The sequence below is a fragment of the Mustela putorius genome, unplaced genomic scaffold, assembly GCF_011764305.1.
Source record: "Mustela putorius furo isolate JIRA1106 unplaced genomic scaffold, ASM1176430v1.1 tig00000281_pilon_pilon_pilon, whole genome shotgun sequence".
Taxonomy (NCBI): Eukaryota; Metazoa; Chordata; class Mammalia; order Carnivora; family Mustelidae; genus Mustela; species Mustela putorius.
In genome coordinates this window covers 9,922,240-9,935,736 of record NW_025421343.1, presented here as the reverse complement: position 1 = coordinate 9,935,736, position 13,497 = coordinate 9,922,240, and positions in this window count along the sequence as shown.

The following is a 13,497-nucleotide window of genomic DNA, read 5'->3' as shown; positions in this document are numbered from 1 at the left end:
GAATCTTCTTCACTTAGGGACTTTAATTTATAAGTCTCTTTTACAAAATGCTTCCCTAAATTTCAGGGATTATTTTATCCATAGGCATAAGTGGAAAACCTATCTTTGGTTTATTTTCACAGCCATGGGTGTTTTAGGACTTCTAACAGAAGTACCATTTCTATTCTAGCAAGAGAGATATAATACAATTGTATCCTCAAGTATTTCTATAAACAAGTGGATTTTTTTTAAAGGAGGATAGCCTGAATTACATTTCCAATAAAATACTGGTCAATCCCAGATTTTAAGTAAGAGTCAACATTATAAATACGTTCTTTCAAAACCAGTCTGCACTTATCCTTGAAAAATCCTTGCCATCAGTATATTCCAGAAATTATTTTAAGAAAACAGAAAAGGAAGAGGGTGAAGGAAGATTTGACTTTAATTGTGTTTTAACTTTGAGAGAAGCAGCTATTTTTATCTTGCTGACTTATTTATGAGACATAAGAAAGAAGCCTGTAGTGGAACATTTCTTCTGAACTGGATTTGAGCATCAAGGAAAACCATAAGGGACGCTTTGGTTAAAATAAGAACCGACCTTACTAGTACCCTGATTGTGAAACACAGCTTTTGTGACTGATGTTGTTGTTTGAAAGAGTTTCCTTTCTTGATTAGCTTTCATTCTCACCTGTTCTATACTACCTGGTCCCTGCTGAGCTGACCCTGAGAATAAAGGTGTTTTTGTAAAATTTTCAATTCTGTTCCCTGCCAGTTGGAGTTCAAAGTTTATCTGAACTCCATGGAGCTTTCTTGATTCACATGCAACTTTTGGGCCTTTGAAATTTACCCAGTAAGAAAAGAACAAGGTTTGTGGCCAGTATCAGATGAAAATCCTAGGACAATTGTGAGATCTTATAAAGCCCATTGTATATGGCACATATCACAAATGTAACAGGAAGGACCCCATCTGACACTCATGGATTCTGGAAGTTGCTCTGTTCATAGTCTAGCATATATTAAAGAAAAATGCCTCTCTTATTTACATGTCTTTGCTGATTGGTTCTTTATATGGCTAATTATTCTCATAGATTTTTTAATAGATTACTTTTTTATTAAACACCTCAATGACTTTCAAAATATGTAAAATAATGGCCTTGCCTAAAGATAAAGAACTCTTTTACTTGGTAGGTTAACAAAGATATGTAGTTTTGGGGGGCACCTGGGTGGCTCAGTCTTTAACCCTCTGTTTTAGGCTCTGGTCATGATCCCAGGGTCCTGGATTGAGCCCTGCATCAGGCTCCTGGCTCAGCAAGAATCCTAGCTCTCCTCTGCTCACTCCCCCTGCTAGTGCTCCCTCTCTCACTGTCTCTCTCTCTCTCTGTCAAATAAATAAATAAATAAAATTAAAAAAAAATATATATATATATTTAGCTTTTTGACTAACATCTGAGGGAAAAAGGATAGAGGGAATCTAATATGGTGAGAGACTAGGCCTGGGGAGGTACTGTTAATGAAGAAAGAAATCTAGTATTAAATTTAGGGTTTTTCTCTATTGTGTACTGTTACACAATTTCCTAACCCCTACTACCCCCAAATTTTACTGATTATCTGCCATACAATATTATGTGTTGTAATATTTGATGTTAGAGATGGGTGGATGAAGGAAAGAGAGACCATACTAATAGAAATATACAGCACAATGGTGAGTCAGTAGATGCAGGAGCTAAGTAAATAGGCAGACTTAATGACTTCTGCTTTTATTTCTGGTTTTCTTCCTTGACTAACAAGAAAAGATCATTGAATGAATTGCTGATGCTTATGATCAGAAACATGCAGCATATCCGTTTTCTCATAACAGTCAGGGCCAATAAGAGTGAAAGAGTTATTAATAGCTGTACCCTAAGCACTGTGGCAAAGTAAGATGTCTTTTAGGGGTTTCTGGTTGGCTCAGTCACTTAAGCGTCTGATGACTCTTGATTTTGGCCTAGTTCATGATCTCAGGGTCCTGAGATTGTGCCCCGCATGGCTCCAGACTCAGTGGGGAGTCTGCTTGAGATTCTTTCTTTCCCTCTCTAATTACCCCTCCACCTCCTCTCTCTCTCAAATAAATAAATAAATATTTTTAAAATAATAAAAATATCTTAAAATATTTGGTGTTTAAATGAAAAGTTAGAGAAAGGGGTAACAAATATAGGGATTAACTGGGTCAAATTAGAAACTTGTTGGCCAAATAAGGCAGTATGAAGTTTGGACACACTCAAACTTTTACTCATTTACAAATGTGGTAGATATTAGTGCTATTCACCAATATTTCCAGTCGTCTTTCTCACAGGAACAAAGGGAGAGCGCAATGTCCCATTTTTGTGATGTTGATATTATCTAAATATCTTAATTTTGGTCAACAAAATTTGAGAAGTAAAATGTGTAATATCCAGGCACAAGCACACTCTACCTGTTTCCATGAGTCAGGAAATAAATATTTATATAAAAATGCAATCTTGATTCTTCATATAGAGGATGAGTAATCCAGAAAAATGCCTGCACTCTCAACATACTTTGTGTAAGCAAGAAATTAATCTTGGTTGTTTTAAACTACTAATATTTTGAAATTGTTTGTTTTCAGACAAATCCTAACTAATGCGATTGCCTGCACTCACATTGTTTTTAGTGGTGTCTTAAAGTAGTTGTATGATATACTTACCCTATCTTAGACTTTAACAGGCTTCTTTCTTGAGCATTTGTAAAACTAGTTTGAGAATTTTTTTATTGGCAAGAGTATCACTTACATGTGCTAAATCCAATCTTCCAAAACATCAAGCCATTAGCATTATTTAAGGCATAGATCAATTCTTCAGTCAATGTTGTATTAATACAAGTGTGCTGCAATTATTTCTCAAGTGATCTGTTGCTAATTATTATTAAATACATATGTTGATGAGTGGAATAACATTTTCCAAATTAAAGTAGATTCAAATTTATTATATAAGGAAAATTTTACTTCTTGCATTCTAATACTGAGTTAAGGTGAAAGGTGTAAAAATAATTTCAGTTCAAAGAGCAAACTTGTGTATATCTATTGGACCACATATTCTCAGGACTGCCTTCTTGTATGTATCATGATGAAAACAAGTATTCCAGTGTTCTGTCACTGGTTGCAGAATGCCAGAGGTAAAAGAGACCTTGTACAATTTACTTACTGATTTTATATTGTTTTCTCAACCGTGTTTTGTAGTCATGTCAAGGCCATAGAATAGACAAAAATAAATTCTATGGGCTAGTATCAAGCCCCCCTTTTCTACTTCACACAAAACACTTTCATTTGTGTTCACATGTAGATCATCTGCTTACAACTTAATCTGATCACATGATTTTATAGTTGGGAAGAAGTTCTACCACTAAATGAAAACACAGAATAGGTTATCCTTCTATTTTACTGGTTAAACAAGCTCAAAAAAGTGAAGAATTCCTTAAACTGATAGTAAGTTTTATAACTTGGGCTTAAATTTCATTTTCTTAAACACTATTTAATATTCTTATATCCAAGTAATGCTTAGTTCCGTAATAGACAGCAAACTCGTTTTGTCTTTTTCCCCTTTCCTCTTTTCACCTGCTGTAGATGTATCAAAACCAGGCTATTTACATCCATAATTATTAGGTAAAAAAACTTTCTCTTTTAATAAGTGCTCTACTTTATCCCCATAGTTTCAAGTAAAAAAAAAAAAAAAAGCTTTTTTTTTTTTTTTTTGACCTATGACCAAGTTTCAGAAAACATTCAGAAGCAATGCAATGAAATAGAAAGGACCAATGAAACACAAAGGACCAGCTCTAGAATACATGTAACTGAGTGGGCATCTGAACTGTAAATTAAGATGAAAAAAAAAAAGATATTTCAGAGTCATTTCTTTATGAAAAAGTGAGAAAAATAATATCACACATATAAATCACACCGATCATAGTAGACAACCCACAAATACCAAATCCCTCTTCTTGAAGTTTACCTTTGAAGGTATTAACCAGTAAATCTATCAGACCATTTATTCAAAGGCAGAGTAGTGTAGTGCTTAGGAAAAGTGGTCATAGGGCCAGCGTTCCTGGGTTCAAATATGGCTTCAATATATGCCCACCATTAGACTATTTAGCCAAATTACTTAATAACTTCCCTGTGCCTTAGTTTGTTTACCTGTAGAACAGGGACAATAAACAAAAGTATCTACTTCATATAATTGTTATGATAATTACATCAATGTCTACATTTAGAAAACTTTTCAAAAGTACCTGACACAGGTTAATTGGCCAATAAATTATGTGTTATTTTGTTGTTACATATTCACAATGTGCACAGCCCTACCCTGCGATCTGGAGCAATATGGAAGAGGCAGATTTACTTATCTAATTCATCATGTCAAAATGATTTTGAACACAATGTACAAATCTTATGAGGATAGACTGGTTTAAGGCCCTTTTGATACCTTGGACATACCTCATAATAAGCTGGCTTCTTTTTTTTTTTTTTAATCTATTGATTGCAATAAATACGTTAAAATTCAACTAATGTTATGATGGATACAACTGCAATAAAACTGGTTTTATTTTAAAATATTTTGTTGTTCAAGCTTTGAAGGAATTCAAAATCTGCAAATTAGCCTTATTTGACACTTCTCTATAATTTGATAGACTCTTCACTGCAGAAAGAAACCCCAATTATTAAAGTTCTATTGTAATTTAACACACAAACACACCCAAGAGATAAGGATTTGGCAGTGTGTTATCCATTCAGGTTAAATGATTTTGGGTTCCACTCCAGTAAAATTCTGCTTGAAGCATAACTGTGTTGCCAATGTTCTCTCCTATGATGAAAAATGAGTATACCAGCCAACTCTGGTCTGAAAACTAAATTAGAAATGAACTTTGAAGAAAAAATCCTTCACTCCTAGAGAAGAATGTGATCTTAAAAATGAATTAAAGCCTAGAAACCAAACATTGATAAGGGCCTTGTATCTATCAAAGCAAGTATACTATTGAAAGTATCCATTCATCTGAGTTTAAAATGTAATGTTAGCGCTTTCAACCTAAAGGCCAATTTCTTCCTTGATGTCTTGAAAATTATCATTGGAAGCAGTGATAGCACTCAGTTATAGGAATGCTTTCCAAGAGAGCACTAACAGTGTATCCCTCATTTTGCCAAAATCATGTAACATTTTTATCATAAAATCATAGCTGCTTTAGATTTCATTAACAAATAATGGAAAGAATAGCTCATATTTAGAGTCTGATCTGTTTCCAAGTGTTTAGTATTGGAATCGGTGAAATCAAGCAGGAAAGAAAGAGGGAAGGAAGAGGATAGAACAATCATTAGAGTAAGTGGTAAAGATGGAACAGAAAATTGACCAAAATGAATTGTCAAGCAGCAGAAGGTAAGGGTTAGTGGAGGACAGGGACATATCAATTTAACTGTCAGTATCTAGGCATATATTTCATAAAGAGTTAGTCACAAGCAGGAATGGATCCAAATTTTGATTTATCGCTGATACCAGATAAAGATAAGGACTCCCATAAATAGTATCCCTGTTATCTTACAATAGCTTGCTAGGCCTCTTCAAATCAGAAGAGGGGAAAAAAAATAGACAAATGGACTATTCCTCACAGGATTAGAGAAGTGTAATCTGACAGAAAGTTCATGTATAAACTGTTGGGTATCAAGGACTTGACATCAGGCCGGAGAACAAAGAACAAATTGCTCTCCAGGTATCCCAAATATTGAGCAACAGACCTGGACACTGAGACCTGGAGAAATCATCAGTTTTGGAGAAGTATTAATGGTTAAAAATCTTGAATACTCACTCTGACCATACAGAGTCCTTGGCATTTGATTTGTAATGTAGAGAAAAATCTGTACTTTGATGGAAACCTATACATTACCTAGAACATACCCTTTAGAGTTTCCTGGTTCTGATTATTATGGAGGGTCAGTTTACAACTCTCTAAATTGTAGATAATTGGTAATAATGAAAAATAGTTTCTGCCTACAGGCTTGTAAATTTTTTTTACAGCAGATTTTTAGCTGAATTCCTTAAGGTAGAAGTAGCTAGTTTGATCTCCTGTTGTATATTTATTTCATGATTTTAGATCTATAATTATTCTCTTCTTTGTATTATATAAATTGGTTATAACATCTTATCTATTCCCTCATTTAAGTAATGAGTTAAATCATTTATTTATTTATTTTTAAAATAGTTTGCATTTTAAAGATTTTATGTATTTATTTGACAGACAGAGATCACAAGTAGGCAGAGAGGCAGTCAGAGAGAGAGAGGAAGGGAAGCAGGCTCCATGCTGAGCAGAGAGCCCGATGTGGGACTCGATCCCAGGGTCCTGAGATCATGACCTGAGCCTAAGGCAGCAGCTTAACCCACTGAGCCATCCAGGCGCCCCGCGTTAAATAATATATTTAATACATGTTCACTTTTTATGTACATGGGAGGTGGCTTTACTTTTTTTTTTTAATTAACCAAAGATGAAAGAAAAAACTTAAAATACTCTTTTCAGATCCCATCATTCTATAGGTGAGTAAACTGAGTCCCAAAGTGATAAAATGACTCTTGTGAAGTTTTGCAGTTACTTACTGGCAGATGCAAGACCAGAACCAAGTCATTTCCCCATACTTTTGCAGTCCTTTTTCCTACCACACTCAAAGCTTTTATTTTTTTAAGTTAAGACTTTTTTATTTTTTATATTATTTTTTAAAAGATTTTATTTATTTATTTGACAGACAGAGATCACAAGTAGGCAGAGAAGCAAGCAGAGAGAGAGGGGAAAGCAGGCTCCCTGCTGAGCAGAGAGCCCAATGCGGGACTCAATCCTAGGACCCTAAGATCATGATCTGAGCTGAAGGCAGAGGCTTAATCCACTGCACCACCCAGGATCCTTGATTTTACTTTTTAAAGCAGTTTTGCGTTCACAGCAAAATTGAGAGAAAGGCACAGAAATTTCTCATATATTCCCTGACCCTCCACATGCATAGCCTTCCTCATTATCAACATCCCCCACCAGGGGTTAGGGTACATTTGTTACCATTGATGAGCCTGCATTGACACATAACCACTCAAAGTCCACAGTTTACATTAGGGTTCACTCTTGGTGTTGTACATTTTATGGGTTTGGACAAAATATATAATGGCACGTAACTATCATGAGGGAATCATAGACTATTTTCATTGCCTAAGAATTTTCTTTGCTCTGCCTGGTCTTCTCTGTTGACATATGCACACAACCCCTGGTAACCACTGATCTTTTTACTGTCTCCATAGTTTTGCCTTTTCCAGAATGTTGTATAGTTGTAATTGTACAGTATGTAGGCTTTTTGTATCAGGGTTTTTTTATATTATTTTTATTTATTTGTTTGACAGACAGAGATCACAAGTAGGCAGAGAGGCAGGCAGAGAGAGAGGAGGAAACAGGCTCCCTGCTGAGCAGAGAGTCTGATGCGGGACTCGATCCCGGGACCCTGGGATCATGACCTGAGCCGAAGGCAGGGGCTTTAACCCACTGAACCACCCAGGCGCCCCTCTATTAGGTTTTTGCATTCACTTTTAGTTAGCTTTCTAAAGAGAGAGCAGTTTATAGCCCAGAGAATGGGTGGATAATAATAACATTTCAGGCAACTATACATTGGTGTGTTTGGGAGCACAGGATTTTGAGACAGAAAAGAAGCTTCCTAGCCTTTCTTTTATGTCTGAAATAAATCTTTCAAGATGATACCTAATTCACTTATATGTAAACTTAGCTCTGCGTGTAGAGGAGAGAAAATGGCAAGACCTGAGAATTAACTGACAGTCTGGGAATCACTGGGAGCTAATAATTATGCTGGCTTCCCCTCCTGATTCCAAAGTGCAAACATGCTTTAAACAGATTGCCAGTTCCTCCAGGGAAGAGAGAAGGAAATGGCTGGATTAAAGTCAGAAAGCAGGGAGCCAAAAAAATCTAGTATTCATTACCATCCCCATCAATGAATATTTATTGAGCTCCCACAGAGAACCTAGTATCAAGGCTCAGGAATTCAGAGAAGTAAATACAATTTAGAGCAGTAAAAGTTCTCTCTATCCAAGGCTGCCACATGGCAGCGGGGAAGAACCCTGGATGCCAAAGGAAGGAGAGGAGAGAGCCAGGAAAAAGCAGACTCTTCCCTCTTCCTCAACTTTCTGAAAAGAATAAACCTGTCCTGTAGTCTTAATTTCTCATTTTTGTTTAATTACCCAAGACTAAAACTGTGGTCCATTTTTTATCTTCAGTGTTTATATTCACAGCAACTACCTTGGTGTCTTTTAAAATCTTCCAAGTACCTTCAGACTCTCAGGTTTGGTGGTATTTTGACCTGTAATGTGAAGAATACCAAAATTGTTATAATGGTAGATATTCCTGACCAAGAAGTCCTTAATGTAGGTCCTAACTTTCTGAGAAATGATACTCAGTTGGAAGACTTTCATGCCTAAGCAAGATAGTGATACTTTTTAAAAGGGTGGCATTTTGAATCCGATATGAAAACTCTTTGAATTATTAGTGTGTGGTTTCTAGTACTGTAATTAGAAGGAATCATTAGATTACTTTCATGCACGCAGCCATGCTTGTGAAAGCCTACCAATTCTTGATGAGAGTTACCTGTTATTTTATGAAACAGCAGGCTCTGTGACTCCTCCTCCAGGGTTGCCTGGTATAACAAGGTAAATTCAGTTCATGCTGATACTGGAAACTGCTGGCAGAACTAGTGTCCCCCTTCTGTCTGGACAGGTTGGATCTGGTGCTCTCTGGGGAATGCAGACTTCTCATGTGATTTCTAACCTCCCTTCTCCATTATGTCTGTCAACTCTCATGGCCCTCAGCTGATCTCTGCTGGAGGGAAACAGTTATCATTCATCTCCCCTGGCCTAGCCATTGGACCTAGGAGGGGAGAAGGTTTACTTTGATATTATTCATTCTGGGCAATTCTGTGTTCTTAGTAGAAGGTCATAGTCAATTTTAGGAGAAAGAACTTGCTTTTGGTTTCATGTTTGAAACCAGGTAGCTAGAATTAAACCATCTTTCACAAGATAATTTTCCATGGAACTGCTGCCCCAAAGTGAGATATGCATCATTGGTGTATCTCATTTATATCCTCATAAATGAGTGAGTAAAGAACATGCTGTCCACTGTGTGTCCCTCATCTTCTTTCTGTTCTCTGTACTCCTGTTTGCTCTTATTCTGTCTTCATTCTCATTTTCTATGTTCTTTGTCCACACCAGAGTTTCTCAGCTCTGGAACTACTGACAGTTAGAACTGGATAATTCTTCACTCTAGGAGACTGTGCTGTTCATTATAAAGTATTTAGCAGCATACCTGCCTTCTTTTCTCTAGGACCAAGTTGCATCCCCCAAAGTTGTGACAACCAAAGTATGTCCCCAAATGTTGCCAAATTTCCCCTAGGGGTGAAATCTTTCCCAGTTGAGAATGACTAATCTAACCCTGGATATATTTCTTCCAACTCTGCCATAACCAGCTGTGTAATCATGACCATGTAACTCCATCACTGTAGGCAATAGTTTTAACATTTTAATATTTGTAGAATTTTCTACATGGTGATGAAGTCCCATAACCTAAGTCAGGTTCGGTGGGGTGAGGTTCGGAGCTGACGACTAAAGAAAGAATTCTTAAGACGTCGCTGGTGTAAAAGGTTTATTAAAGCACGGGGACAGGACCCGTGGGCAGGAAGAGCTGCTGCTGCGGGTTGTGAGGGTAGGCATGTTATATACCTTGCGGTTGGGGGAAGGTGAGGGGAAGGGATGGGAGATTTCAACAGAGTTCTCACATGTTAAGGAGGGCCTACAAGGTGCCGGGGGGAGGCCTTGCCCTTATGGCTTGATCAATGTCGTCTTTAGGTCAGGCATTAACATCAAGATAGTTGGGAGATTCTTGGTGGGGTGTTATGATCCTGCTGTCATTTACATTCCCTTCTACCTCAGTCTCCTCCAGTTTATGGTAGGAGGGAGACATTAGGGCTTCAGGAACTGACAGTTATTTGCCTCTGGAAATTAGTGCTATTGATAAGGTAACCTCCCTGTTTAGATCTCTAGGACCTCTGTAGAGCAAGGGAGATTCCTGTTCTGCAGGATTGCAATCCCTGCAAGTTAACTATTTATCGTTTTATGGCGGTCAGGGGTGCCTGAGGAATGCTACACATATGGAGGGGAGCGGGTGAAGAGGGGGTGCAAGGCGCCAGCTTTTGCTCTGTCTTCAGCCAGCCTCCTGCTCCCTCATCAATGGCTTCCCTCTTCATTCTTTAAGCCCGTTCTCCTGCCCAGGCCTTAAGCTTACCAGTGGACCCAGTTCATTTTCCCTTTAATGCCTCTGCAGTATAATATATTTTATACACTTTACCTGCATTCTAGCCAAAGCTCAATCTGCTTTTCCACTAACATAGTTTTGCCAGATTTTCTCAAAATTGCAGTAATATGTATTATAGAAATACTCACTGAATTTTGGATAATAAAGGAATGAGTGAAATTATGAGATGCTGAATTAAGGAAAGAATATATTGATAATTTTAATGGCTTGAGATACCTCGACATGACCAAATTATTGCCTACTCTCTAAAAATAATTTTTCTTCAGTTTGTCCTACTTAGTTCTAGAGATTGAGTTAAAAGATTTTTAAATTATTGCCTCAGTTTTCCCTACATTATTTGTCCAAATATCAAAGCAACCTTATTGTTAACTATGGCAAATGTTATCTTACTTTTTTTTTTTTTAAAGATTTTATTTATTTACTTGACAGAGAGAGATCACAAGTAGGCAGAGAGGCAGGCAGAGAGAGAGGGGAGGAAGCAGGCTCTCTGCCGAGCAGAGAGCCCGATGCGGGACTCGATCCCAGGACCCTGAGATCATGACCTGAGCCGAAGGCAGCGGCTTAACCCACTGAGCCACCCAGGCGCCCTTATCTTACTTTTGATCTCCATTATATATATATATGGCTATGCTTCCCCAGGTTATTGCATCTTATATGTATAATAAAGAATCTGGATCAAATAAGAACAACAACAACAACAACAACAACAAAACCACATCTTAAAAACTCACTAGTGAAAACACTGGAAGGGTTTTTAGAAAGTGCCACCTCTAATTCACTAAACTATTACCCTTGTCCTGCTTTATACATCCTGATCCTTCTCCCTCCCCCGCCCCAGGGTTAAATCTTTCCTTACAAAATACATTTCTGAAGAATTTATGGAGAAGCAATTGGTCCACTGGGGCTTTTCAGCTCTAGAGGCAAGCATCATTTCTAGCTGGTCAAAATCTTCTGTCCTATACAACCTCCTGAGATTTTGTAAATTGAACTTCAGCTGACATATCATTTAACCCAGAAGAGTCATCACAAATTTTTGGTGAATCCATAGTTTAATAAATAAAATTTTCCTTCACAAGCATCAAATACAGATTTGAACTGGATGGCTCGAAATTAGCTTTCCTTCTTGGGACCCTATGATTTTATCATTTTAAACTCCAGTAAGTTTCAAAGTTGAATGATCAGATCCTACTCTGAAGATCTTAAAATTCTGATACTTAGGTACCTATGAATAAACAGCTAGGACTTCCCAATCATGTAAAAAACTGTAGATAACAAAAGGAATGAGCTCTCTTCCTAGGGGCAGGGAGACTAACTCATCTTGACAGAGATTAATGGGAAGGAAAACAAGATCAATGCTTAGATGCATATGAAAAAAAGTGACAATCATGGCATAGGTTATATTTGCTTAGCCAGGACCTTTGCCTCTTTAGTTATGGTGCAATGACAGGAGGGAAACATTGCCTTTGAAAGGACTGCTCCCCACCCCCACTCTTGAAGACCTTATTTACAGTGAATACCTCCACTCAGTTTTTGTACTTAGAAAATATGGTTGTCATCCTCATTAATTATATTTGAGTTGTGTTAATGGTTTGAAGCATGAAAACAGTATTATTGCATTGTAAATTTTAGGTGATCTAATGCAACCATTTTTATAGTCCAGGATTATTTAATGGAGGAAAGTGACCCATTAGCTATCTGTCCAGCAATATACTGTTTGTTTGTTTGTTTGTTTGTTTTCAAAAACATTTAATGTAAATTTCACCTAAATTTAGCACAAAGACTGATGAAGGGGATGGTGTGGAATTTTGATGGTTTGGTTGATTTCTATTAACCATTCAAAATCTTTTATAATTTCCCTTATGAGCCAAAGGACAAACAAGACACTACTGAAACATAGGCCTTTCCGAATATTCTATATACATGGATACTATGAATCAAATCAACTGGTCTTCTGCTTTTCCTTGAATAAGAATTCAGCCTTTGTATTTACTGCGTCCTTTGCTTAGAATTCTCTTCCCCTAGAATCTGCAAGTGATGGTTCCCTTATTTTCTTCAGCTCTCTGTTCAAAAAAAAAAAAAAAAAAAAAAAAAAAAAAAATTCATTTTATCCCTGAAGCCTTCTCTGCCCACTGTACATAAAACAACATTCATGCCATTTCTGGCATTTCCTATCTCTTTATTTTTCTCCAAAACAAAACAAACAAAACACTTATTTGCATGATTTCTTCTATCTAACCCTAATAGAATGTAGGCTCCATGAAAGCAGGGGCTTTCTTTTGTTTTCTGTTATATCAATGTCACCTTGAAGAGGGACTGAAGCGTCAGAGGGACTTCCTATTTATTTGCTGAAGAAGTTAAGTAGGTCATCAATTATCAAGTCAAACTAGAGTTGTCTTGTTTAAGGAATCAATCAGAACTGAAGAAGAATTAATTTAATTTAATTTAATTTAGGTCTCTTATGTTTTAAGACTCTCCACCAGATCCCCAGACTTTAAATTAAAAAAAACAAATTCTAATACCTTATGATGAATTTACAAAGCATATTTCTTTAATTTCATCAAAAATTAAGGAAATCAAGAAATTTCACATAAAAATAAGGATTTCTGGATTATTTTGAATAATTGAATCCCACTTCCTACCATTGGAGCCAAATTGTGGCATGTTTGCATACATAAATTGTATGCTCTGTTGATCATCACAACCTGCAGACTTCCTACTGTTTCTTATATTTTGACATTTCCAGCTATGTTATCTGCTTGGATACTGAAAGCATTTAAAGTTGCAATTTTTGCTATATGAACTCCTGAGTGCTATGCCTAACTGCTTAATGGAAAAGGTGAATCATCACAACTAGAGTTACTAATGGTTGTCAACACACTTTTAATACACAAATCACAAAACAAAAAATACTAAAGCAGAGAACTAGTGGAATGGTTTGGGCAAGGTGGAAGACTGGGCTTGTTTGGCAGTCATCATGTGAGTGGCGTCTCCTGGGCACTATTCAGTAATTCTAGAACACATCTGTACCATCATCATCTTCCCTCACTTAGCCCCTTTTTAAAGTTTACGTATCCAAACTTTCAATCCTGCCTAGAGCTAGCATACTGTTCTTGAAATGCTAAGGCACAGTCTTCAGCTATGATT